The 24,785-nt window shown below is 32.9% G+C and overlaps 3 long non-coding RNA genes across 4 annotated transcripts; 1 reads left to right on the plus strand and 2 right to left on the minus strand.

Annotated features, from left to right (window-relative positions):
• Window positions 1-9,350: 9,350 nt before the first annotated feature.
• LOC131801586 (uncharacterized) lies at window positions 9,351-16,021 on the minus strand. 2 transcript variants are annotated; one of them, XR_009341867.1, is made up of 5 exons: window positions 14,502-16,021; window positions 14,303-14,413; window positions 14,178-14,243; window positions 9,534-9,622; window positions 9,352-9,475 (listed from the first exon to the last, which is right to left on the minus strand). It is a non-coding gene; the product is annotated as an uncharacterized LOC131801586 (long non-coding RNA). The 2 variants fall into 2 exon arrangements; XR_009341868.1 differs by lacking the exon at window positions 14,502-16,021 and having other exon boundaries at window positions 9,351-9,475; window positions 14,303-14,455.
• LOC131801587 (uncharacterized) lies at window positions 10,377-12,776 on the plus strand. The gene is made up of 2 exons (XR_009341869.1): window positions 10,377-11,354; window positions 11,430-12,776. It is a non-coding gene; the product is annotated as an uncharacterized LOC131801587 (long non-coding RNA).
• A 2,639-nt stretch (window positions 16,022-18,660) lies between the features above and the next one.
• On the minus strand, window positions 18,661-20,332 carry LOC131801683 (uncharacterized). The gene is made up of 3 exons (XR_009341898.1): window positions 20,204-20,332; window positions 18,956-20,087; window positions 18,661-18,897 (listed from the first exon to the last, which is right to left on the minus strand). It is a non-coding gene; the product is annotated as an uncharacterized LOC131801683 (long non-coding RNA).
• Between the last annotated feature and the right edge of the window lie 4,453 nt (window positions 20,333-24,785).

Genomic DNA, 24,785 nt, shown 5'->3' on the forward strand with positions numbered 1-24,785 from the left:
AAAATACTAAAATTTGAATGTTGAAATTTTTATGTAAGATTTTCACCCCCAAATATACATTTTTAGCCAAATCCTTTGAAATATGGTAAAATGCGAAACATCGACCTACATTGAAAACTTTCTTCACCCCTTATAATCCAAGATGACAAATAGAGGCCAAATCAAAAATATAGCAGAAAAATATAGCATGTCAAACTGAAAAAAATCACGTTATTTAAATAAGTAAAAATAGTTTTATCCAACTCATAATTGAGGGCAGACTGATTTCAGAATAGTCAAATATAATTACTATTTGACACCCATTACCGTAAGATGGGAACTAATTTTATTTGTCATTAAAATTGTAAATTGGAGACACCATAAAGTCCATATTTTTCATCATAGTATAAATCATTGACGATTCAACAAATATTCAGTCCCGTGCAACTTTCTTATGTTTGTAATTTGTTCGTGTTTTCACAATTTATTTCATATAGATGTACATCCCAAATCTACGTTCCCAACCAATATTCTCTTGGGGGTTACAAATTCAATAGAATACAACATTTCTTTCTGATCACACATTAGATATGAAAGTGGACTTGGGGATACTCCAATGGGGACTTTACTTCAATAAATTCTTATGGGGCAATTATCTGTATGATGGTTCCCTACACCAAAAATTTTAAAAATTTTATTCGAAGAGGTTTTCTACCCCCTTAGAAACAAAAATGCCAAATAAGGGCCAAAAAAATGAAAAAAGTGGCCAAGACCCCAATATCATGACCTGCAAAAGCGATTTAAGGTATCTTGAATGTTTGGGAAGAATTTCTGGAAAGATAGAAATCCTTTTCTTACAAAAAGTCACATTCGCTCTATTATTTTGCACCCTTTATATTTATTATTTTACTGATTGTACTCCCAAAGAATTTTGCATTTTGAGCTTTCATTGGACGGATTATCTTCACACGAAAGAAATTGGTCCACGCTTTGAAATGATAGGCTTTTTTGGTCATTTTTGTTTGTTTAAATGTGTTCGCATCTTCCAGCTGAACCACGATGTAGGCCCTGGAGTTGAAAGGTAGATGTCAGTTAACATCGTATTTCGTTCATTTTTTTTTTTTTTTTTTGGTGAAAAATTGTATATAGTGAAAAATTATTCTTTATATATATACACTGAATTCAATGTGATAATACAAATTGAAAAAAATTGACAAAAGAAGAATTACAAATTGAAAAAATCTTCAAAGTGTTCGCTGATTTTTTACAGCAAATGTTTAAGGGTCCTTACAAACTTTGTCAATAGAATGTACTATTATTTTAATATTTGATTCCATTGAAATTTTTTTTTTTTTTGATATTTTTCCGATTTGAGAATTTTTGCACATAATTCGGTACTACACTTCCATGTAACCCGCCATCAACTTCAGTTCTCAAGAAATCAAGTCAATTAAATAAATTGGTATTAATATTCGAATTCAAATATAAATAAAATATTAAAAACACTACAAATGTACATTAAAAAAAGTAAGTCAAAATGGAAAAAAATCATGGAAAATAAAACATTACTATTGTACATTTCAAAAGTCAAAATGAAAATGTTTTTTGTATATTATCCTTTTCGGACAGGAGACAATTCCGAATTTGTATGAATCATTGAAATCAGTCCAGCGGTTCTTAAGTTATAAGCGTAGTAACTAACACAACTTTCTTTTATATATATACTAGCTGGCCCGGTCCGCGTTGCCGGCCCCTAATTTTAGTTTTTAATGCATATTTTTTAAAGCATTATAGAACACTGATCTGAATGATTTCAAAATAGTCAAAGATAATTGGTCTTTTACACCCATTACCGTAAGATAGGAATTAATTTATTTTTGTCATTTAAATTGTGTGTTGGAAAACCCATAAAGTCCAAATTTTTCTTCATAGTACAATTCAATAACGATCCAAAAAATAATATTCGTGATTTTTTCATGTTTCTGCCACAATTTGATATTTCGGAGTTCAAAGCATGTAGACGTACATCCCACATCTACGTTCCCAGCCAATAATCTCTTGAGAGTTAAAAATTCAATAGTATAGCAAATTTTTTTTTCTGACCAAACATTGGTTAGGAATGTGGATTTGCGGGTACACTAATGTGGGAACTATACTCAAAAAAATGCCTATGTGGACAATTATCTGTAAGACGATTCTCTATCCCAGAGTAGCCTAAATACAATTTTTTAGCCAAATCAATTGATGAATGTGATCAAGACCAAGATGGACTCTACTCCAAAAGTCAAAATATTATGAGAAGAGGTTTTTTACACCCGTAGAAACAAAGATGCCAAATAAAGGCCTGAAAAATGAAAAAAAATGTCGAAAACCCCGAATATAGCTTAAATTATATAATGGTTATACCAAAACGTGATCATTTTTTGTGAGGATGGTTTCTTCTTAAATTACCAACTTTTGCTAAAATGCGTATGAGTAAAATATGGTTAAAATGTAAACTATACTTGAAAAAGGAGTGTACCCTTATCCGGGGGTCATATATCGTGATCTGCAAAAGCGATTTAAGATATCTTAAAAGTTTTTTTTTTCCTAAATCTCCAATTCGCTCTACCATTTTGCACCCTTTATATTCAGTATTTCACTGATTGCAATTCCAATGAATTGCATTTTGAGTTTTCATTGGGCGGATTATTGTAATATGAAAGAAATAGGTCCACATATAAGGGTTATACCAAAGCATGGTCCTATTCTTAAAATTATTTGAAAAAATGTGTTGTTCTTCTTAAAATCTCAAATTACCAACATTTGATATACATCTGATATATATTTTGAACAACTGATTATTCATGAAACCCCTAGGAAAAATTTAAAACTCTATGGTAACTTTTGCGAAGTATAGAGCAAAATATTTGAGGCCCTTTGTGTTTGGTTAAACTATATAAAATGGACCCTAAAAACGTTTGATCCCCCCCTTTTTGGGATTGTTATGTACCAACCAAACTGACTACTGATGATAGCGCATAGTCACCGTATAACGTTTCATGGGAGTTAAAGTTACTTTTAAGGTTTCGGAAGAATTTTCCGAGGAAATGTATCCTTTTCTTTCCAAATTTTCAATTTGCTCCACTATTTTATATAGTTCGCATATAACAGTGCTCTTCATATTCGGTATTTCGCTGGTTGCAGTCCCAATGAGTTTTGCATTTTAAGTTCTCATTGGATGGATTATTTCCATATCTAGTCAATTTCCATTGATTTTTTTTTTCGATTTTTCCCGATTTGAGAATTTTTGCCACGAGATCTCTTTTATCGTGTTTTTTAGCGATTTTGAAAAAGTAATTATCTTTTAACATTGGTCTAACCGCGTTAAGTTATTTCGATATCATTTGACTGACTTCCATGCAACCCGCCATCAATTTCAGTTCTCAAGAAATCAAGTCAATTAAATAAATTGGTATTAATATTCGAATTAAAAAAATATAAAAAAACACTACAAATGTACATTAGAAAAAAGTAAGTCAAAATGGAAAAAAAATCATGCAAAATAAAACATTACTATTGTACATTTCAAAAGTCAAAATGAAAATGTTAATATATCACATTTTTACGCGATTTTTTTTAATATAATCCTTTTCGGAAAAGAGACAATTCCGAATTTGTATGAATCGTTAAAATCGGATCAGCGGATCTTGAGTTATAAGCGTAGTAACTAACACAACTTACATTTATATATATAGATATAGATATAGATTATTATTATATTTATATCATATCCGATATGAAATGGACAATATTGACCCATTTTTTCGAAACCCACTCAAAAGAGGGTCAAGAGTTTGAAAATTCATAACAGAAGTCAAAATATTTTTAAATAATGGAGGTTGAGGGTATACATCTGTCGGCAAAAACAGACCGATACTTTTTTACTTGTTTTTAAAAACTATATATTTATTTTGCGTTAAGTCTTATTTAGTTTATTAATACTGCATTTATTTGTTCATATCGTAGTTTTAATCAATTGATTTACCTTTAAATAAAACAATTATTTTGTACCAACTACTTTTATTTTCTCTGCTGGGATCCGGGGGAACCATACGTCCAATCTTCTTTACAGGTATAATCAAAAAGATCATCTCCCTCTTAGTTTTTTGACAAAAAATCTTATTTTTCTCCTACATTTTTTCCTCTCTCCTTTATTTTTTCTCTGTTATAACAACTAGCTCTTTTTGGTGAATGACTACTTTTAAATTCTCTTTCTTCTTATTTTGAGTTAAATCCTCTAATAGAAAACAGTTCCCAACTCCGGTTTGTGTATTGTATTGGCTTATGAATATAGATTTTGATAATGAGGTGATGTCAAAGGTAAAAATTTGAAAAAGTTGTAAACACATGATTGCATGACTTCACCTTTTTAGTTCTACCATGCCGAGAATCTTATCAATGATAGGAGAGAACATATAAAAAAGCAGTGAATATTCTCTACCATTTGGAACGAATTTGAACATTTTCAAAAAAAAAAAAAAAAAAAAAAATCTTTAAAAAGTTTTGCTAAAATCATCAAAATACCGTATATATGGAGGTACCGTTATATCGGAGCTATACGAAGACCTGGACCTGTACAGACAATATTCTGTCACGGGCTGTAGCATCCATTACGAACTCAAATACGACATCTCAAACAATTTCTGTCAGTATTGTACCTAAAATCGTCAAAATACCGAATATCGGGAGGTACCGTTATATGGGGGCCATACGAAGACGTATCCATTTCTAACTTCAAATAACAAAATTGAAACAATTCCGGTGGATAATGTCGCTAAAATCATCAAAATATCAAATATTGGGAGGTACCGTTATATTGGGGATAAACGATAATGTGAGCCTATATAGACACTAGTCTTCCAGGGGATGAAGCATTCAGAAGGAAATCCTTATGTGAATTTTCAGACAATTTTATTGAAAAAAATATGGCTACAATCATCAAAATACCGAATATCGGGGGTATTGTAGACTATATAGACAATTCGCTTCCAGGGGGTAAAGTACTCAAAATGAAATCCTCGTGTTTATTTTTAGACAATTTCATTGAAAATTGTGGCTCAAATCATCAAAATACCGAATATCGGGGGTGCCGTTGTATGGGGGCTATATGATATCGTAGATCTATACAAAAATTCTCTTTTAGAGGGTAAAGTACTCATAAAGAACTCAGATAATTTCATTGATTTGATTTGTTTTGATTCTAGCGTGATTACAATAGAGGGACAGACAGTGCTAAATCGTCTTAGAATTTTACGCTGATCAATAATATATATACTTTGTTATGTCTAAAATGATTATTTCGATGAGTTACAAACGGAATGACGAACTTATTATACTCTCCATACTATGTATGGTGGAGGGTATAAAAAGCACGTCCTCAAAAGGAATATCTGAAAAAAGGAATATAAATTACCCAAAAATAAGAAAATTTAGTTTCGGCATACCTATCTCTAACAATCAATTTTCCAATTTTTTAAAAAAAAATCTATGATAAAATTTCCATGGTTTATTCAACCTGGTGTAAGCATGTTATTAGAAATACGTCACGCTTTGCTCTTTGACGGAATGAATGTAATGCAATGAATGGTAATGACGCTTATAAATGAGCATGGCTTCCATTACAATATTTGGCGCTCGTATAGACGTACGGTACTGAGAAGTTGAGGTGTTTATTAATTGGTACGTATAGAATTGGTACGTATTGAAATGAGTAAAAAAATAATTAAATAAACATCGCGCGTCGGTTAATAAAATTTGTTAGTGAAAGTGAAAAATGTAAGAACATATGAATGGGGAAACGGAGAACGATTAAAATACGTTCATTTTCGAGACTATTCACGACGATAATTCGATTGTTTTCAATTAATCGCGAGCGATAAAGAGTGATGTGCTGAAAAATTCTAAATGAGCCATTACCATATTCAAATTCGAAACTTGAAAAAAAACGGTGAATAATGTAGCTAAACTCATCAAAATATCGCATATATGAAGGTACCGTTATATCGGAGTTATACGAAGACCTGGACCTGTACAGACAATTTTCTGTCACAGGCTGTAGCATCCATTACGAACTTCAAATACGACATCTGAAACAATTTCTGTGAGTATTGTACCTTAAATCATCAAAATACCGAATATCGGGAGGTACTATTATTTGGGCCCATACGAAGATGAGGACCTGCACAGACAACTTTCTGTCGTGGGCTATAGTATCCATTTCGAACTTCAAATAGCAAATTTGAAACAATTCCGGTGGATAATGTCGCTAAAATCATCAAAATACCGAATATCGGAAGGTACCGTTATATGGGGGCTATATGAACGTGGACCTATATGTCCCATTTACGAACTTAACCTGCCTACTGGCAAAATAAACATGTGTGCAAAATTTTAGCCCTCTATCTTGTTCTACGCCAGGTGCAAAAAGTGGATAATATCGGTCCACTCCATCAAATACCTCTTCCATTTAGACTTCACACATTTGAATATTTCTACCAACACAGGATCTGTTATAAAGACGGTAGAGATCGGACCATTCCTTCTAGTTCCTCCCCCACAAAGGTTCAATGTTTGAATATTTTTAAATAATCGAATATACCGATCGAATATATATACCGAAAAACGACCGACACTTTTTGACTTATTTTATATATTAAATTTGTTATTGAATTTTTCGCAAAATTCCCAAAATTTTTGCAAAACAATTTCTCCATTAGCATCACCGGTCGAAAACGACACCAATATTTAGGTTTGGTATATATCATATTAAAACCAGGATTTTCGTGATCGGGAGACTTCCACTTTTCACTTACCCATTGAAAATTTGATGTAGAATATTTCTTCCATTGTCATCATATCCCAAAAATGTGGTACTCAGTCTATATTAAATTAGATCCAAATAAAAACGAAGGAGAAAATTGAAAAAGAATTACTGACCTTGAGCGCTAATCTTCGTGGTATATATCCGGTCTGGAGACTTCATATTTTCATCTACCCGTAGCAAATTTGATGTGGGAAATCTCTTCCGTTGACAAGATATCCGAAAAATGTTTTTGATGGACTGCTTCAAATCAATTCTAAAAATCAAAAAAAAAAAAAAAAATCAAAATATTAAAAAATAAATTGAACGCCTTCGAAAAATTATTTACCGGCAACGAAGTTAGAAAAAATTCAAAATTAGGTGCGGCTTTGTTATTTATTTTGAGCCCAAACATTTTTCAATTTCTTTAGATATGAAACGGACGTAAATCTTTCGAGCTCTTGATTTGCCGTTAAAAATACAGTTAGGTGCGGAAAATTGTAACAATTCAATCATTATGGGACGGCCAATGCTAAAAAATTAGGAACAACTCTAGTTTAGTAAAAACTCTTAGATTTTTTCGAAATTTTTTCCAGAGGTAGGTATTTTTACCCTGATCCCGGGAAACTATTTTTTTCTTGGGGGACGGACCCGGGACCCCAGATTTTTGACCCAAAAGTCCGGGATCAAGACCCCGCCTGGACCCGGATCCACTTACCCGATATAGACAATATGGGTATCGATTGAAAGCTTATGGAAATACCTATCCAACAAGTGGTTACATGAAGGGGTAAGTTGTCATGGTTATGCGGATGGAAAGACCCATATCTCTGGACTCAGTAAAGGTATTAGCACAAATTGAACCTTTTTGGAAAGGTAGAAGTGTCAGCTATAATTTGGCATAAATTTTGTTGTCCCCCATAATGGACCCTTTTTTGACTTTTTGGGGGTTTTATAAAAAATCCGGGTCCAAAAAATCGATAATTTGACTATAACTTCCGAATCGTAAGATCTTACCCCATCATGTGACCACTTGTTGGATAGGTATTTTCATAAGCTTTCCAACGATACCGATATTGTCTATATCGGGTAAGTAGATCCGGGTCTAGTCGGGGTCTCGAATCCGGACTTTCGGGTCAAAAATCTTGGGTCCCAGGTCCGTCCCCCAAGAAAAAAATAGTTTCCCGGGATCATGGTTAAAATACCTACCACTGAAAAAAATTTCGAAAAAATTGAAGAGTTTTTACTAAACTAGAGTTAAGCCAAAAATTATGAAATATTTCGCGATTTGTGGCTCCCGTATAAGCTGGCTGTCAGTGGTTGTAATTGCTAAAAAAACTGAATAGATACAATTTTCAAATAATTGTTGGAATCGTTCAAAACAGATTCCATAAAATGATTGATTTAACGTGGCGAAAATGCTGGAATATGTAAGATTTGGTGCCTGAGGGATGACATTCTTGGGCGAAATAAGCAAACAAAAACTCATTGGAAATTGAGGAATATGTCATTGTCATATGACACAACAAAATAGAAATAAGCTAATGTTAGCTTCACAAGGATGTCACCTTTTATAGAAATGCTACGTGAACACAACAAATTTAATCTAAGAAGATTCATTGAATATTGACAAATGGAATCAGTTCAAAGGAAATGGTGACTCAAATCAGGATGTGAATACCCTACTAACTTTGGCTATCAAACCCGTCTTTCCCGCATTGAAGAAGTTGAAAGAAAACCATTCTAAGTTAAAGAAGATTCGATATTGACAAATAGTTCCAATGGCATTGGGTCGGCTCCCACTTGGACACTTACATATTTCTTTTGTTCTATGAACCATGGTGGAATTTGCTGTAGAAGATTTTCTCCATCTTTGCTAACCCTCTAACTGGAACAATAATGGTAGACTTCGGCTCTAATTTAATTTACACGTTCATATAAATCCAAAATTCAATAATAAAAAATTTTAAATTTGTTTGTTCCGTTTTCTCTTTGATCTGTGATATATGCAGATTTTTCTTGTTCGCTGACCAACGATAAAATGTTTTATAGAAAAATTTTTCCATTGACATCATCCCCTAAAAATGTGGTTTCAATGGTGATTTCGGTAGTTTATTAAAAAGTATGAGAAAACAGTGCAATATGTAAATTTTAAATTGGTTAGCGCCATTTTCACGATGATCCATGATATCAGCAGATTTATTTTGTTCGTCGTCTCATATTGAAATTTGGTTTAGAATCATTTCGCCTTTCACGTCGTACCCAAAAATTGTGGATTTTGTGGGCAATTTTTGAAATTTATTGAGTACATGTTTAAATAACACCACATAATCTTAATTTTATATTACAAATTTGTTATTACATTTTCACGATAATATATCGTATATACAGATTTCATTTGTTTGGTGACCTATAATAAAATTTTGTGTACAATAATTTCTCCTTTGCCATCGCTTTATGGGTCATTTTGGCACTTAATCGAGATTGGATTAAATTTAAACCATAAATATTTAGTTTTTGTATATATCACATTAAAAGCTGGATTTTCGTGATGTATATCATGTCTAGAGGTTTTCAATTTTCACTTATCCTTAGCAAATTTCATGTAGAAAATTTCTTCCATCGACATCATATCCCAAAAATGAGGTATTCAGACTATAATGAATCAAATCCATATAAAATCGAAGGAAACAATTGCAAAAAAGAGTATTACTGAGCATGAGTGGTAATTTTCGTGGTATATATCCTGTCCAGAAACTTTCTATTTTCACAGGCCCATAGCAAACTTGATGTATGATATTTCTTCCGTTTACAAGATATCAAAAAAATGTCGTCGTCAGAATTTTTAAAACAATTCCAAAACTAAAAAAAAATACAAGAAATTAACAAATAAACATAGCGCCTTCAAAAAATTATCTAACGGCAACGAAGTTAGCAAAATTCAAAATTTGGTCCGGCTTTGTTATTTATTTTGAGCCCAAACATTTTTCAATTTCTTTAGCTATGAAACGGACGTAAATCTTTCGAGCTCTTGATTTGCCGTTAAAAATACAGTTGGGTGCGAACAATTGTAACAATTCAATCATTATGGGATGGACAAGGCTAAAAAATGATAGAATATTTCGCGGTTTGTGGCTCCCGTAAAAGTTGGCCGTCAAAGGTTGTCATTGCTGAAGAAAAAATTGAATAAATAAAATGTTTAAACAATTGTAGGAATCATACCAAGCAGATGATATAAAATGTTAAGAATGATATAAAATAAGTTTTTTAATGGAGGAATACTGCGGATTTGGGGAATAACAAAAAATCATTTGATATAGATCGTCAGATGGAAAAAATACGGCTTTTGTAAAGAAAGGCAAGATGTGACAAAAGAATGGGCTAAAGCACCAATTTGTTATCCAAGATGTTGCCCTTACGGAAGACATTTTTTTAGTTCGCGGACCCATAGTAAAATTTTATATAGAATCATTTATCTATTGGCATCATCCCCCAAAATGTGGTTTCAATAGTCATTTCGGTTGTTTATTAAAAAAATATGGAAAATAGCCCAATATGTAAACTTAAAATCGGTTAGTGCCATTTTCACGATGATCCATGTTATCTAAAGATTTTGTTTGCTCGCTGACCCATCGTGAAATTTAGTGTTGAATTATTTCTTTAACATGTGAAAATTACATGACATATTCCTTATTCTTATATATTAAATTTGTTATTGATTTTTTCACTATAATATATCATATATACAGATTTCATTTGTTTGGTGACCCAGAGCAAAATGTTGTGTAGGACAATTTATCATTTGCCATCACTGGTCAAAAATGTGGCTTTAAGGGTCATTTTGGTACTTAATGAAGAATGGATGAAAATAACAATATAAAAGTTTAATTTTTGTATATATCGTATAAAAAGCGATATTCTCGTGACATATATCATGTCTAGAGACTACCAATTTACACTTACCCATAGAAAATTTGAGGTAGAAAATTTCTCCCATTGGCATCTTATCCCTAAAATGTGGTATTCAGGCTATATTAACTTAAATCCAAATACCCTGACCCTGAGGGCTAATTTTCGTGGTATATATCCAGTCTAGAGACTTACTATTTTCACAGGCCCACAGTAAATTTGATATATGAAATTTCTTCCGTTGACAAGTTTTCCAGAAATTGTCGTCGGACTGTTTCAAAACAATTCCAAAAATCAAAAAAAAAAAATCAAAAAAATTAAAAAAAATAAATTTAACGCCTTCGAAAAATTATCAATCGCCATTGAAGTTGACAAATTTCATAATTAGGTCCGGCTTTGTTATTTGTTTTGAGCCCAAACATTTTTCAATTTCTTTAGCCTTGAATCGGACGTAAATCTTTCGGTCTCTTGATTTGCCGTTAAGAAAACAATTAGACGCGGAAAACTGTAACAATTCAATCAGTATAGGATGGGCAATGCTAGAAAATGATTGCGATTGCGATTTGTCGTTCCCGTATAAGCTGGCTGTCAATGGTTGTCATTGCTGAAGAAAAAAATTGAATAAGTATAATTTAGAAGTAATTGTTGAAATCATGCAAAGCAGATACTAAAATTCAGCAAATTACACCTATTATAACAGAACGCGAAATTTTTGAGATATGGCGGATTTGGGGCCGCATTGAAGAATTTCAAAGAAAACCATTCTAAGTTAAAGAAGATTCGATATTTACAAAGAAGAAATCCCAATAGTTCTAATAGCATTGGATCGGCTCCCATTGGGACACTTATACGTTTCTTTTGTTCGATGACCTATAGTCGAATTCGCTGAAGAAGATTTTCTCCATTTTTGCCGACCCTCTAACTGGAACCATAATGGTAGTTTTTGGTTACAATTTATTGTTCACGTTTATATAAACCCAAACTTCAATAATTATAACCATTTAACATTTTTAAATTTGTTATTGCTGCTTTCACTATTATTCGTGATATATACAGAATTTTCTTGTTCGCTGACCCACAATAAAATTTTATATAGAATCATTATTAGTAATTTCGGTAACATATTCTCAAACATGGCAAAATAGTCCAATACGTAAAATTTAAATTTGTTAGTGCCACTTTCGCGATGATTTATGCTACTTAAAATTTTCTTTTGTTTGTTGACCAATAGTGAAATTTGGTTTAGAATCATTTCTCCTTTGACGTCGTACCCAAAAATTGTGATTTTGTGGACACTTTCGGAAGTTTATCAAAAACATGTGAAAATAACACCACGTAGTCCTTAATTTTATACCTTCAAGTTGTTATTAAATGATTAATCGCAAATACAGATTCTATTTGTTTCGAGTCTTCCTACTTTTACCTACCCATAGCAAATTTGATGTAGGACATTTTTTCAGTTGACAAGGTATCCAACAAATGTCATTGTCAGCCTGTTTTAAATCGATTCCGAAAATAAAATAAAAAAGTGAAAAAATTAATTTAACGCCTTCGAAAAATTATCCACCGGCAACGAAGTAAGCAAAATTCAAAATTAGGTCCATCTTTGTTGATAATGGAGGAATGCAGCGGATTTGGGGCATGAGCGATGACAATCACGGACAAAATAAGCAAACAAAACAATGATTGGAAATTGTGGCAATAGTCATTGTCAAATGGAAAAAATAAGGTTTTTGTAGAGAACGGACAAAATGGGCTAAGCACCAAATTGTTACCCAAGGGGGAGAGGCGTCAGTTAAAAAAAGTTCAAGACAAATGGGGACCAAATCAAGATGTGAATATTCTTTTAATTTTGGCTATCAATGCTGTCTCATCCGCATTGAAGAAGTTGAAATGGAAACATTTTAAATTAGAAAAGATTCGATTTTGACAAAAGTTTTATGAAAAATCAGTTATCTATTGACAACATCCCCTAAAAATGTGGTTTCAATTGTCATTTCTGTAGTTTATTAAAAATATGGGAAAGTAGCCCAATATGTAAATTTTACATTTGTTAGTACCATTTTCACGATGATGCATTTGCAGATGATGCAGATTTTTATACCCTCAGCCTATGGCTACAGAGGGTATATATCATTTGATACGGTCAAAACATGCCTCATCGAAATAACGGTTTTAAACCCTAGGTCTTTTTGGACCAAATCCGTTTCAGGACATTTGGAGTCGATCTAGCGATGTCCGTCAGCCTGTCTGTCTGGCTGGTTGGTGCGCACGATAACTCTCGAAAAGAGTATACGATTTGATCCAATGTTGGTTCATCGCAATATTATTGTCAAACTTAGATCGAGTTCGGAGATGAACAATATCGATCCACTCCTTCTGGTACCTCCCACACAAAATGTCAAAATTTTCAAAGAAAATATTTTTTGAACTGAAAGAGAAAAGATAATCCGATTTTGCACCTACTTTGCGAATCCTAATATTTTTATCAGTGCTAATTCAGGTGCGAAAATCTACAATATCGGTCCACTCCATCAGGTACCTCCCCCACAAAAGGGTCAAAATTTTGAATAATTTCAACTCTTATAAAATGTGATGTAAAAGTCCGATTGTCTTCAAATTTTACACATCTCACAACTTTTATGAACCCAAGGTCTGGTGTATAAATAAAATATACTGGTCTACTCCCTCTGATATCTCCCACACATAATCTCGAAATTTTCAAAAAAACATATTTTCTGCACTGAAAGGCAGAAGATAATCCGATTTTGCTCCAACTTTGCAAATCCTAACATTTGTGTCAGTTCTACGCCAAGTGCAAAAATGGATAATGTCGGTCCACTCCATCAAGTGCCTCTCCCACAAAGGGTCAAAATTTTGAATATCCATTAAGCTTATAAAACGCGAAATTAACATCCGATTCCATTTAGATTTGGCACATCTGAATATTTCTACCAACACAGGATCCTTCTGGTCCTCCCCCACAAATTGTCAAAGTTTTGAATAACCAAAACGTTTATAAAATCCGAAATAAGCATCAAGTTCTCTTTATATTTCACACCTATGTTGTGAAGATGGGATATATCGGTCCGCTCCTTTTGGTACCTCCCGCACAAAGGCTCAAAATTTTGCTATATCTAAATATTGTCAAGCGTTTAAATAATCATAACAAAAGTCAAAATATTTTTAAATAATCGAATATTGGCATCTGTCGGAAAAAACGACCGACACTTTTTAATTGTTTTATATATTAAATCTGTTATTGAATTTTTCGCGATGATATATCGTTAAAAAGATTTTATTTGTTTGATTACCCATACTCAAATTTTGTGCAAAACAATTTCTCCATTAGCATCACTGGTCGAAAACAACACCAATATTTAGTTTTTGTATATATCATATTAAAACCAGGATTTTTGTGATCGGGAGACTTCCACTTTTCACTTACCCATTGAAAATTTGACGTAGAATATTTCTTCCATTGTCATCATATCCCAAAAATGTGGTACTCAGTCTATATTAAATCAGATCCAAATAAAAACGAAGGAGAAAATTGCAAAAAGAATTACTGACCTTCGTGGTATATATCCTGTCTGGAGACTTCATATTTTCATCTACCCGTAGCAAATTTGATGTGGGAAATTTCTTCCGTTGACAAGATATCCGAAAAATGTCGTTGACGGACTGCTTCAAATCAATTCCAAAAATCAAAAAAATAAAAAAAAATAAAAATATTATAAAAAAAATTAAACGCCTTCGAAAAATTATTTACCGGCAACGAAATTAGCAAAATTCAAAATTAGGTCCGGCTTTGTTATTTATGTTGAGCCCAAACATTTTTCAATTTCTTTAGCTATGAAACGGACGTAAATCTTTCGGGCTCTTGACTTACCGTGAAGAAAACAATTAAGAGCGGAAAAATGTAACAATTCAATCAGTATGGGATGGGCAATGCTAGAAAATGATGGAATATTTCGCGATTTGTGGTTCCCGTATAAGCTTGCTGTCAATGACTGTCATTGCTGAAGAAAAAAATTGAAGAAACATAATTTTAAAAAAATTGTTGGAATCTTATAAAACAGATACCATGAAAAGTAAACAGAAATAAGAATGATTTAACAAAATTGTTGATAATGGTGTAATACTGCAGATATGGGGCATGAAGGCTGACATTCGCGGAAAAATTAACAAGCAAACAATCGTTGGAAATTATTAAATGGAAAAATAAGGCTCTTTAGAAAACGGCAAAATAGGACGCAGAAGAATGGGCTACAAGACCAATTAGCTACCCTATGAAGAAATGACACCAGGACCAGGAAATTTAATCTAGAAATAATCATTAAATATTGAATGCAGGTGTCAATTGAAAGAAAAGTTCAAGGCAAATGGTAAACCAAATCAAATCAGTCTCTCCCGCATTGGAGTAGTTGAAAGGAAAACATTTTAAATTAGAGAAGGTTCGATTTAAACAAATTAAGAAATCCCAAACTTCAAAAGACATTGCGTCTGGTCCCGTTGAACATTTCCCATTTAGGGCACTTACTGATTTATTTTGTTTAATGGCCAATAGTGGAATTTGCTGAAGAAGATTTTCTGCATTTGTGCCAACTCTCCTATTAGAAACTTAATGGTAGATTTTGACTCCAGTTTAATGTTCACGTTTATACAAACTCAAACTTCAATAATATAACTATTTGAAATGTTCAAGATGTGTTAGTGAAGTTTTCACGATGATCCATGATATCTACAGATTTCTTTTGTTCGCTGACCCATTGTAAAATTTTATATAGAATCATTTTTCCATTGACACAATACCCCAAAAATGTGATGTCGATTGTTAATTTAAAAATATTGGAACATAGTTCAATATGTAAATTTTTAGTTTGTTAGTGCCATTCCATTTTCACCATGACCAATTTTTGGGTACGACGTCAATGGAGAAATGATTCTAAACCAAATTTCAAAGAAAACTGTTGATATCATGGATCATCATGAAAATATTTTTTAATAAACTACCGAAATGACTATTGCAACCACATTTTTGGGGGATGGTTGGTGTCTAGGGACAAATGATTCTATATAAAATTTTATCGTAGGTCAGCGAGCAAAATACATTTATAGCTATCATGGATCATCGTGAAAACTTCACTAATGAATTTAAAACAAAAATTTATGTTAATATGAACGTGGACATTTAACTGGAACCTACATCTACCATTATATTTCCAGTAGGAGGGTTGGCACCAATGCAGAAAATCTTCTTCAGGAAATTCCACTATTGGTCATCAAACAAAAGGAATCTGTAAGTGCCCTAAATTGGCAATGTTCAACGGGAGAAGACGCATGGTCATTTGAATTTTGGGATTTCTTAATTTGTCAAAATCGAACCTTCTCTAACTTGAAATATTATTTCTGATTATTTCTAAATTAAATTTCTTGTATTCTGGTGTCATTTCTGTGAAGGGCAACATCTTTGCAGCTAATTTTGTGATTTAACCCATTATGTTGTGTGATATTTTTCCGTTCTCAAATAAAAACTTATTTTTCTCCATTTGAAAATGACTTCTGCCTCAATTTCCAAAGATTTTTTTATTTAGTCCGCGAATGTCATCCTTCTTGACCCAAATCCGCAGTATTCCTCAATTACCAACATTTTTGTTAAATCATTCTTGATCTATTAACATTTTATATCATTTGTTTTGTATGATTCCCACAATTGTTTGAAAATTTTATTTATTTATTTGTTTCTTCAGCAATGACAGTCATTGACAGCCAACTTTAACGAGAGCCACAAATTGCGAAATATTTCATCATTGTCTAGCATTGCCCATCTTATACTGATTGAATTGTTAAAATTTTCTGCTCCTAATTATTTTCTTAACGGCAAATCAAGAGCTCGAAAGATTTACGTCCGTTTCATAGCTAAAGAAATTGAAAAATGTTTGGGCTCAAAATAAATAACGAAGCCGGACCTAATTTTGAATTTTGCTAACTTCATTGCCGTTGGATAATTTTTCGAAGGCGTTAAATTTATTGTTAATCTTTTGATTTTTTTTTTGGTTTTTGGCACGGTAGAAGAATATAATAGGTAGACGCGTCGACACAGCTGCTGAGACAATGAACTGTCAAACCAATTTTGTAATTTAAAATGTTGAATGAAAAATTATTTAAATTTGTAAAAATTGTTGAAAAACGCGAATTATATAATATAATAGCCTTCGAATGTCGTAGTATAAGAAAACATATAAAAATCTTCTTATATTTGAAAAAACTTTTGAATTTTATTGACATATCAAGGCACCCAAGCATTGATGCATCTACCTGTATTCTTCTGCTATGGTTTTTGGAATTGACAGTCAAAACTGCCCGCCATCGACTTTTTTGGATATATTGTCCGGGGAAGACATTTCCTTCAACAAATTTGCTATGGGCCTGTAAAAATAGGAAGTCTCCAGACAGAATATATACCACGGAAGTTTCCGCTCAAAGTCAGTAATAATGTTTTTTGTAATTATTTCCCTTAATTTGGATTTGATTCATTATAGACTGAATTCCACAAAAGAGAAATTGTTGTACACAAAATTTTACTATGGGTCACCAAAAAAATGAAATCTGTATATACGGTATATTATCGCAAAAATGAAATAACAAATATATTGCATACAAGTAAAAAAGTATCGGTCGGTTTTGCCGACAGATGTATACCCTCAGCCAATGTTTGATTATTTAACAAGTAAAAAAACATTAAGTTCGGCCGGGCCAAACTTTTAATACCCTCCACCTTAGGGTAAAAGAAACATTAGAAGAAATGTGGCAAAAACCATTAAAATGCCGATTATGGGGAGGTACCGTTATATGGGGGCTATACCAAAACGTGGACCTATAATTACAATGTTTCGCCACCGGAGCTGGAACCCATTATGACCAACAAATACCGATTTTCAGACAAATCCGTGAAAAAATGTGGGAAAAAAACTAAAATACTAAATATCGGGAGGTACCTTTATATGGGGGCTATACCACAGCGTGGACCTATACATGCAATGTTTTGCCACACGCTCAGGGACCCGCTATGACCTACAAATACCAATTTTAAGACAAATCCGTGAAAAAATGTGGCATAAATCATCAAAATACCGAATATCAGGAGGTACCGTTATATGGGGACTATACCAAATTATGGACCCATACATGCAATGTTCCGCCACCGGAGCTGGAAACCATTATGACCCACAAATACCAATTTGTAGACAAATCGGTGAAAAAATGTGGTAAAAAAAACTAAAATACTAAATATCTACTAAAATAATAAATATCGCCACCGGAGCTGGAACCCATTATGACCAACAAATACCGATTTTCAGACAAATCCGTGAAAAAATGTGGGAAAAAAACTAAAATACTAAATATCGGGAGGTACCTTTATATGGGGGCTATACCACAGCGTGGACCTATACATGCAATGTTTTGCCACACGCTCAGGGACCCGCTATGACCTACAAATACCAATTTTAAGACAAATCCGTGAAAAAATGTGGCATAAATCACCAAAATACCGAATATCGGGAGGTACCGTTATATGGGGACTATACCAGAACGTGGACCGATATATCTCATTTTCAATACCAACCATCCTAGACACAATGCAAATAGCTCTGTTAAATTTAGCTCTGTTAAAATATCGTGATTTCAACAGACAGACAGACAGACGGACATCGTTAAATCGACTTAGAATTTTATGCTGATTATGAATATATATACTTTATGGGGTCTAAAACGAATATTTAGGGATGTTACAAACGGAATGACAAAGTTAATATACCCTCCTTTCCAAGGTGGAGGGTATAAAAATATTTTGACTTCTGATATGATTATTCAAAGGAATGTGCCAATATTGTCCATTTTGTATGGGAGCTAAATCAATATGCTAGTATAGAATGGAATCGGATGTCAATTTCGCTTGTTATGAGCTTCACAGTTATTCAAAATTTTGAGCCTTTGTGTGGGAGGTACCAGAAGGAGTGGACCGATATATCCCATATTTACATTGGATCTTTAGTTAGTGGAAATAACTAACTATAGATCCGTTGTAAATAAATTATCCTTAGCAAATTTCATGTAGAAAATTTCTTCCATCGACATCATATCCCAAAAATGAGGTATTCAGACTATAATGAATCAAATCCATATAAAATCGAAGGAAACAGTTGCAAAAAAGAGTATTACTGAGCATGAGTGGTAATTTTCGTGGTATATATCCTGTCCAGAAACTTTCTATTTTCACAGGCCCATTGCAAACTTGATGTATGATATTTCTTCCGTTTACAAGATATCAAAAAAAATGTCGTCGTCAGATTTTTTAAAACAATTCCTAAACAAAAAAAAATACAAGAAATTAACAAATAAACATAGCGCCTTCAAAAAATTATCTAACGGCAACAAAGTTAGCAAAATTCAAAATTTGGTCCGGCTTTGTTATTTATTTTGAGACCAAACATTTTTCAATTTCTTTAGCTATGAAACGGACGTAAATCTTTCGAGCTCTTGATTTGCCGTTAAAAATACAGTTAGGTGCGAACAATTGTAACAATTCAATCATTATGGGATGGACAAGGCTAAAAAATGATAGAATATTTCGCGGTTTGTGGCTCCCGTAAAAGTTGGCTGTCAAGGCTGTCGTTGCTGAAGAAAAAATTGAATAAATAAAATGTTTAAACAATTGTGGGAATCATACCAAGCAGATGATATAAAATGTTAAGAATGATATAAAATAAGTTTTTTAATGGAGGAATACTGCGGATTTGGGGAATAACAAAAAATCATTTGATATAGATCGTCAGATGGAAAAAATACGGCTTTTGTAAAGAAAGGCAAGATGTGACAAAAGAATGGGCTAAAGCACCAATTTGTTATCCAAGATGTTGCCCTTACGGAAGACATTTTTTTAGTTCGCGGACCCATAGTAAAATTTTATATAGAATCATTTATCTATTGGCATCATCCCCCAAAATGTGGTTTCAATAGTCATTTCGGTTGTTTATTAAAAAATATGGAAAATAGCCCAATATGTAAACTTAAAATCGGTTAGTGCCATTTTCACGATGATCCATGTTATCTAAAGATTTTGTTTGCTCGCTGACCCATCGTGAAATTTAGTGTTGAATTATTTCTTTAACATGTGAAAATTACATGACATATTCCTTATTCTTATATATTAAATTTGTTATTGATTTTTTCACTATAATATATCATATATACAGATTTCATTTGTTTGGTGACCCAGAGCAAAATGTTGTGTAGGACAATTTATCATTTGCCATCACTGGTCAAAAATGTGGCTTTAAGGGTCATTTTGGTACTTAATGAAGAATGGATGAAAATAACAATATAAAAGTTTAATTTTTGTATATATCGTATAAAAAGCGATATTCTCGTGACATATATCATGTCTTGAGACTCCCAATTTACACTTACCCATAGAAAATTTGAGGTAGAAAATTTCTCCCATTGGCATCTTATCCCTAAAATGTGGTATTCAGGCTATATTAACTTAAATCCAAATACCCTGACCCTGAGGGCTAATTTTCGTTGATATATCCAGTCTAGAGACTTACTATTTTCACAGGCCCACAGTAAATTTGATATATGAAATTTCTTCCGTTGACAAGTTTTCCAGAAATTGTCGTCGGACTGTTTCAAAACAATTCCAAAAATCAAAAAAAAAAAAATCAAAAAAATTAAAAAAAATAAATTTAACGCCTTCGAAAAATTATCAATCGGCATTGAAGTTGACAAATTTCATAATTAGGTCCGGCTTTGTTATTTGTTTTGAGCCCAAACATTTTTCAATTTCTTTAGCCTTGAATCGGACGAAAATCTTTCGGTCTCTTGATTTGCCGTTAAGAAAACAGTTAGACGCGGAAAACTGTAACAATTCAATCAGTATAGGATGGGCAATGCTAGAAAATGATTGCGATTGCGATTTGTCGTTCCCGTATAAGCTGGCTGTCAATGGTTGTCATTGCTGAAGAAAAAAATTGAATAAGTATAATTTAGAAGTAATTGTTGAAATCATGCAAAGCAGATACTAAAATTCAGCAAATTACACCTATTATAACAGAACGCGAAATTTTTGAGATATGGCGGATTTGGGGCCGCATTGAAGAATTTCAAAGAAAACCATTCTAAGTTAAAGAAGATTCGATATTTACAAAGAAGAAATCCCAATAGTTCTAATAGCATTGGATCGGCTCCCATTGGGACACTTATACGTTTCTTTTGTTCGATGACCTATAGTCGAATTCGCTGAAGAAGATTTTCTCCATTTTTGCCGACCCTCTAACTGGAACCATAATGGTAGTTTTTGGTTAAATTTATTGTTCACGTTTATATAAACCCAAACTTCAATAATTATAACCATTTAACATTTTTAAATTTGTTATTGCTGCTTTCACTATTATTCGTGATATATACAGAATTTTCTTGTTCGCTGACCCACAATAAAATTTTATATAGAATCATTATTAGTAATTTCGGTAACATATTCTCAAACATGGCAAAATAGTCCAATACGTAAAATTTAAATTTGTTAGTGCCACTTTCGCGATGATTTATGCTACTTAAAATTTTCTTTTGTTTGTTGACCAATAGTGAAATTTGGTTTAGAATCATTTCTCCTTTGACGTCGTACCCAAAAATTGTGATTTTGTGGACACTTTCGGAAGTTTATCAAAAACATGTGAAAATAACACCACGTAGTCCTTAATTTTATACCTTCAAGTTGTTATTAAATGATTAATCGCAAATACAGATTCTATTTGTTTCGAGTCTTCCTACTTTTACCTACCCATAGCAAATTTGATGTAGGACATTTTTTCAGTTGACAAGGTATCCAACAAATGTCATTGTCAGCCTGTTTTAAATCGATTCCGAAAATAAAATAAAAAAGTGAAAAAATTAATTTAACGCCTTCGAAAAATTATCCACCGGCAACGAAGTAAGCAAAATTCAAAATTAGGTCCATCTTTGTTGATAATGGAGGAATGCAGCGGATTTGGGGCATGAGCGATGACAATCACGGACAAAATAAGCAAACAAAACAATGATTGGAAATTGTGGCAATAGTCATTGTCAAATGGAAAAAATAAGGTTTTTGTAGAGAATGGACAAAATGGGCTAAGCACCAAATTGTTACCCAAGGGGGAGAGGCGTCAGTTAAAAAAAGTTCAAGACAAATGGGGACCAAATCAAGATGTGAATATTCTTTTAATTTTGGCTATCAATGCTGTCTCATCCGCATTGAAGAAGTTGAAATGGAAACATTTTAAATTAGAAAAGATTCGATTTTGACAAAAGTTTTATGAAAAATCAGTTATCTATTGACAACATCCCCTAAAAATGTGGTTTCAATTGTCATTTCTGTAGTTTATTAAAAATATGGGAAAGTAGCCCAATATGTAAATTTTACATTTGTTAGTACCATTTTCACGATGATGCATTTGCAGATGATGCAGATTTTTATACCCTCAGCCTATGGCTACAGAGGGTATATATCATTTGATACGGTCAAAACATGCCTCATCGAAATAACGGTTTTAAACCCTAGGTCTTTTTGGACCAAATCCGTTTCAGGACATTTGGAGTCGATCTAGCGATGTCCGTCAGCCTGTCTGTCTGGCTGGTTGGTGCGCACGATAACTCTCGAAGAGAGTATACGATTTGATCCAATGTTGGTTCATCGCAATATTATTGTCAAACTTAGATCGAGTTCGGAGATGAACAATATCGATCCACTCCTTCTGGTACCTCCCACACAAAATGTCAAAATTTTCAAAGAAAATATTTTTTGAACTGAAAGAGAAAAGATAATCCGATTTTGCACCTACTTTGCGAATCCTAATATTTTTATCAGTGCTAATTCAGGTGCGAAAATCTACAATATCGGTCCACTCCATCAGGTACCTCCCCCACAAAAGGGTCAAAATTTTGAATAATTACAACTCTTATAAAATGTGATGTAAAAGTCCGATTGTCTTCAAATTTTACACATCTCACAACTTTTATGAACCCAAGGTCTGGTGTATAAATAAAATATACTGGTCTACTCCCTCTGATATCTCCCACACATAATCTCGAAATTTTCAAAAAAACATATTTTCTGCACTGAAAGGCAGAAGATAATCCGATTTTGCTCCAACTTTGCAAATCCTAACATTTGTGTCAGTTCTACGCCAAGTGCAAAAATGGATAATGTCGGTCCACTCCATCAAGTGCCTCTCCCACAAAGGGTCAAAATTTTGAATATCCATTAAGCTTATAAAACGCGAAATTAACATCCGATTCCATTTAGATTTGGCACATCTGAATATTTCTACCAACACAGGATCCTTCTGGTCCTCCCCCACAAATTGTCAAAGTTTTGAATAACCAAAACGTTTATAAAATCCGAAATAAGCATCAAGTTCTCTTTATATTTCACACCTATGTTGTGAAGATGGGATATATCGGTCCGCTCCTTTCGCGATGATATATGGTTATACAGATTTTATTTGTTTGGTGACCCATACTCAAATTTTATGCAAAACAATTTCTCCATTAGCATCACCGGTCGAAAACGACACCAATATTTAGTTTTTGTATCTATCACATTAAAACCAGGATTTTTGTGATCGGGAGACTTCCACTTTTCACTTACCCATTGAAAATTTGACGTAGAATATTTCTTCCATTGTCATCATATCCCAAAAATGTGATACTCAGTCTATATTAAATCAGATCCAAATAAAAACGAAGGAGAAAATTGCAAAAAGAATTACTGACCTTCGTGGTATATATCCTATCTGGAGACTTCATATTTTCATCTACCCGTAGCAAATTTGATGTGGGAAATTTCTTCCGTTGACAAGATATCCGAAAAATGTCGTTGACGGACTGCTTCAAATCAATTCCAAAAATCAAAAAAATAAAAAAAAATAAAAATATTATAAAAAAAATTAAACGCCTTCGAAAAATTATTTACCGGCAACGAAATTAGCAAAATTCAAAATTAGGTCCGGCTTTGTTATTTATGTTGAGCCCAAACATTTTTCAATTTCTTTAGCTATGAAACGGACGTAAATCTTTCGGGCTCTTGACTTACCGTGAAGAAAACAATTAAGAGCGGAAAAATGTAACAATTCAATCAGTATGGGATGGGCAATGCTAGAAAATGATGGAATATTTCGCGATTTGTGGTTCCCGTATAAGCTTGCTGTCAATGACTGTCATTGCTGAAGAAAAAAATTGAAGAAACATAATTTTAAAAAAATTGTTGGAATCTTATAAAACAGATACCATGAAAAGTAAACAGAAATAAGAATGATTTAACAAAATTGTTGATAATGGTGTAATACTGCAGATATGGGGCATGAAGGCTGACATTCGCGGAAAAATTAACAAGCAAACAATCGTTGGAAATTATTAATTGGAAAAATAAGGCTTTTTAGAAAACGGCAAAATAGGACGCAGAAGAATGGGCTACAAGACCAATTAGCTACCCTATGAAGAAATGACACCAGGACCAGGAAATTTAATCTAGAAATAATCATTAAATATTGAATGCAGGTGTCAATTGAAAGAAAAGTTCAAGGCAAATGGTAAACCAAATCAAATCAGTCTCTCCCGCATTGGAGTAGTTGAAAGGCAAACATTTTAAATTAGAGAAGGTTCGATTTAAACAAATTAAGAAATCCCAAACTTCAAAAGACATTGCGTCTGGTCCCGTTGAACATTTCCCATTTACTGATTTATTTTGTTTAATGGCCAATAGTGGAATTTGCTGAAGAAGATTTTCTGCATTTGTGCCAACTCTCCTACTAGAAACTTAATGGTAGATTTTGACTCCAGTTTAATGTTCACGTTTATACAAACTCAAACTTCAATAATATAACTATTTGAAATGTTCAAGATGTGTTAGTGAAGTTTTCACGATGATCCATGATATCTACAGATTTCTTTTGTTCGCTGACCTATTGTAAAATTTTATATAGAATCATTTTTCCATTGACACAATACCCCA

The sequence above is a fragment of the Musca domestica genome, unplaced genomic scaffold, assembly GCF_030504385.1.
Source record: "Musca domestica strain aabys unplaced genomic scaffold, Musca_domestica.polishedcontigs.V.1.1 17, whole genome shotgun sequence".
Lineage (NCBI taxonomy): Eukaryota > Metazoa > Arthropoda > Insecta > Diptera > Muscidae > Musca > Musca domestica.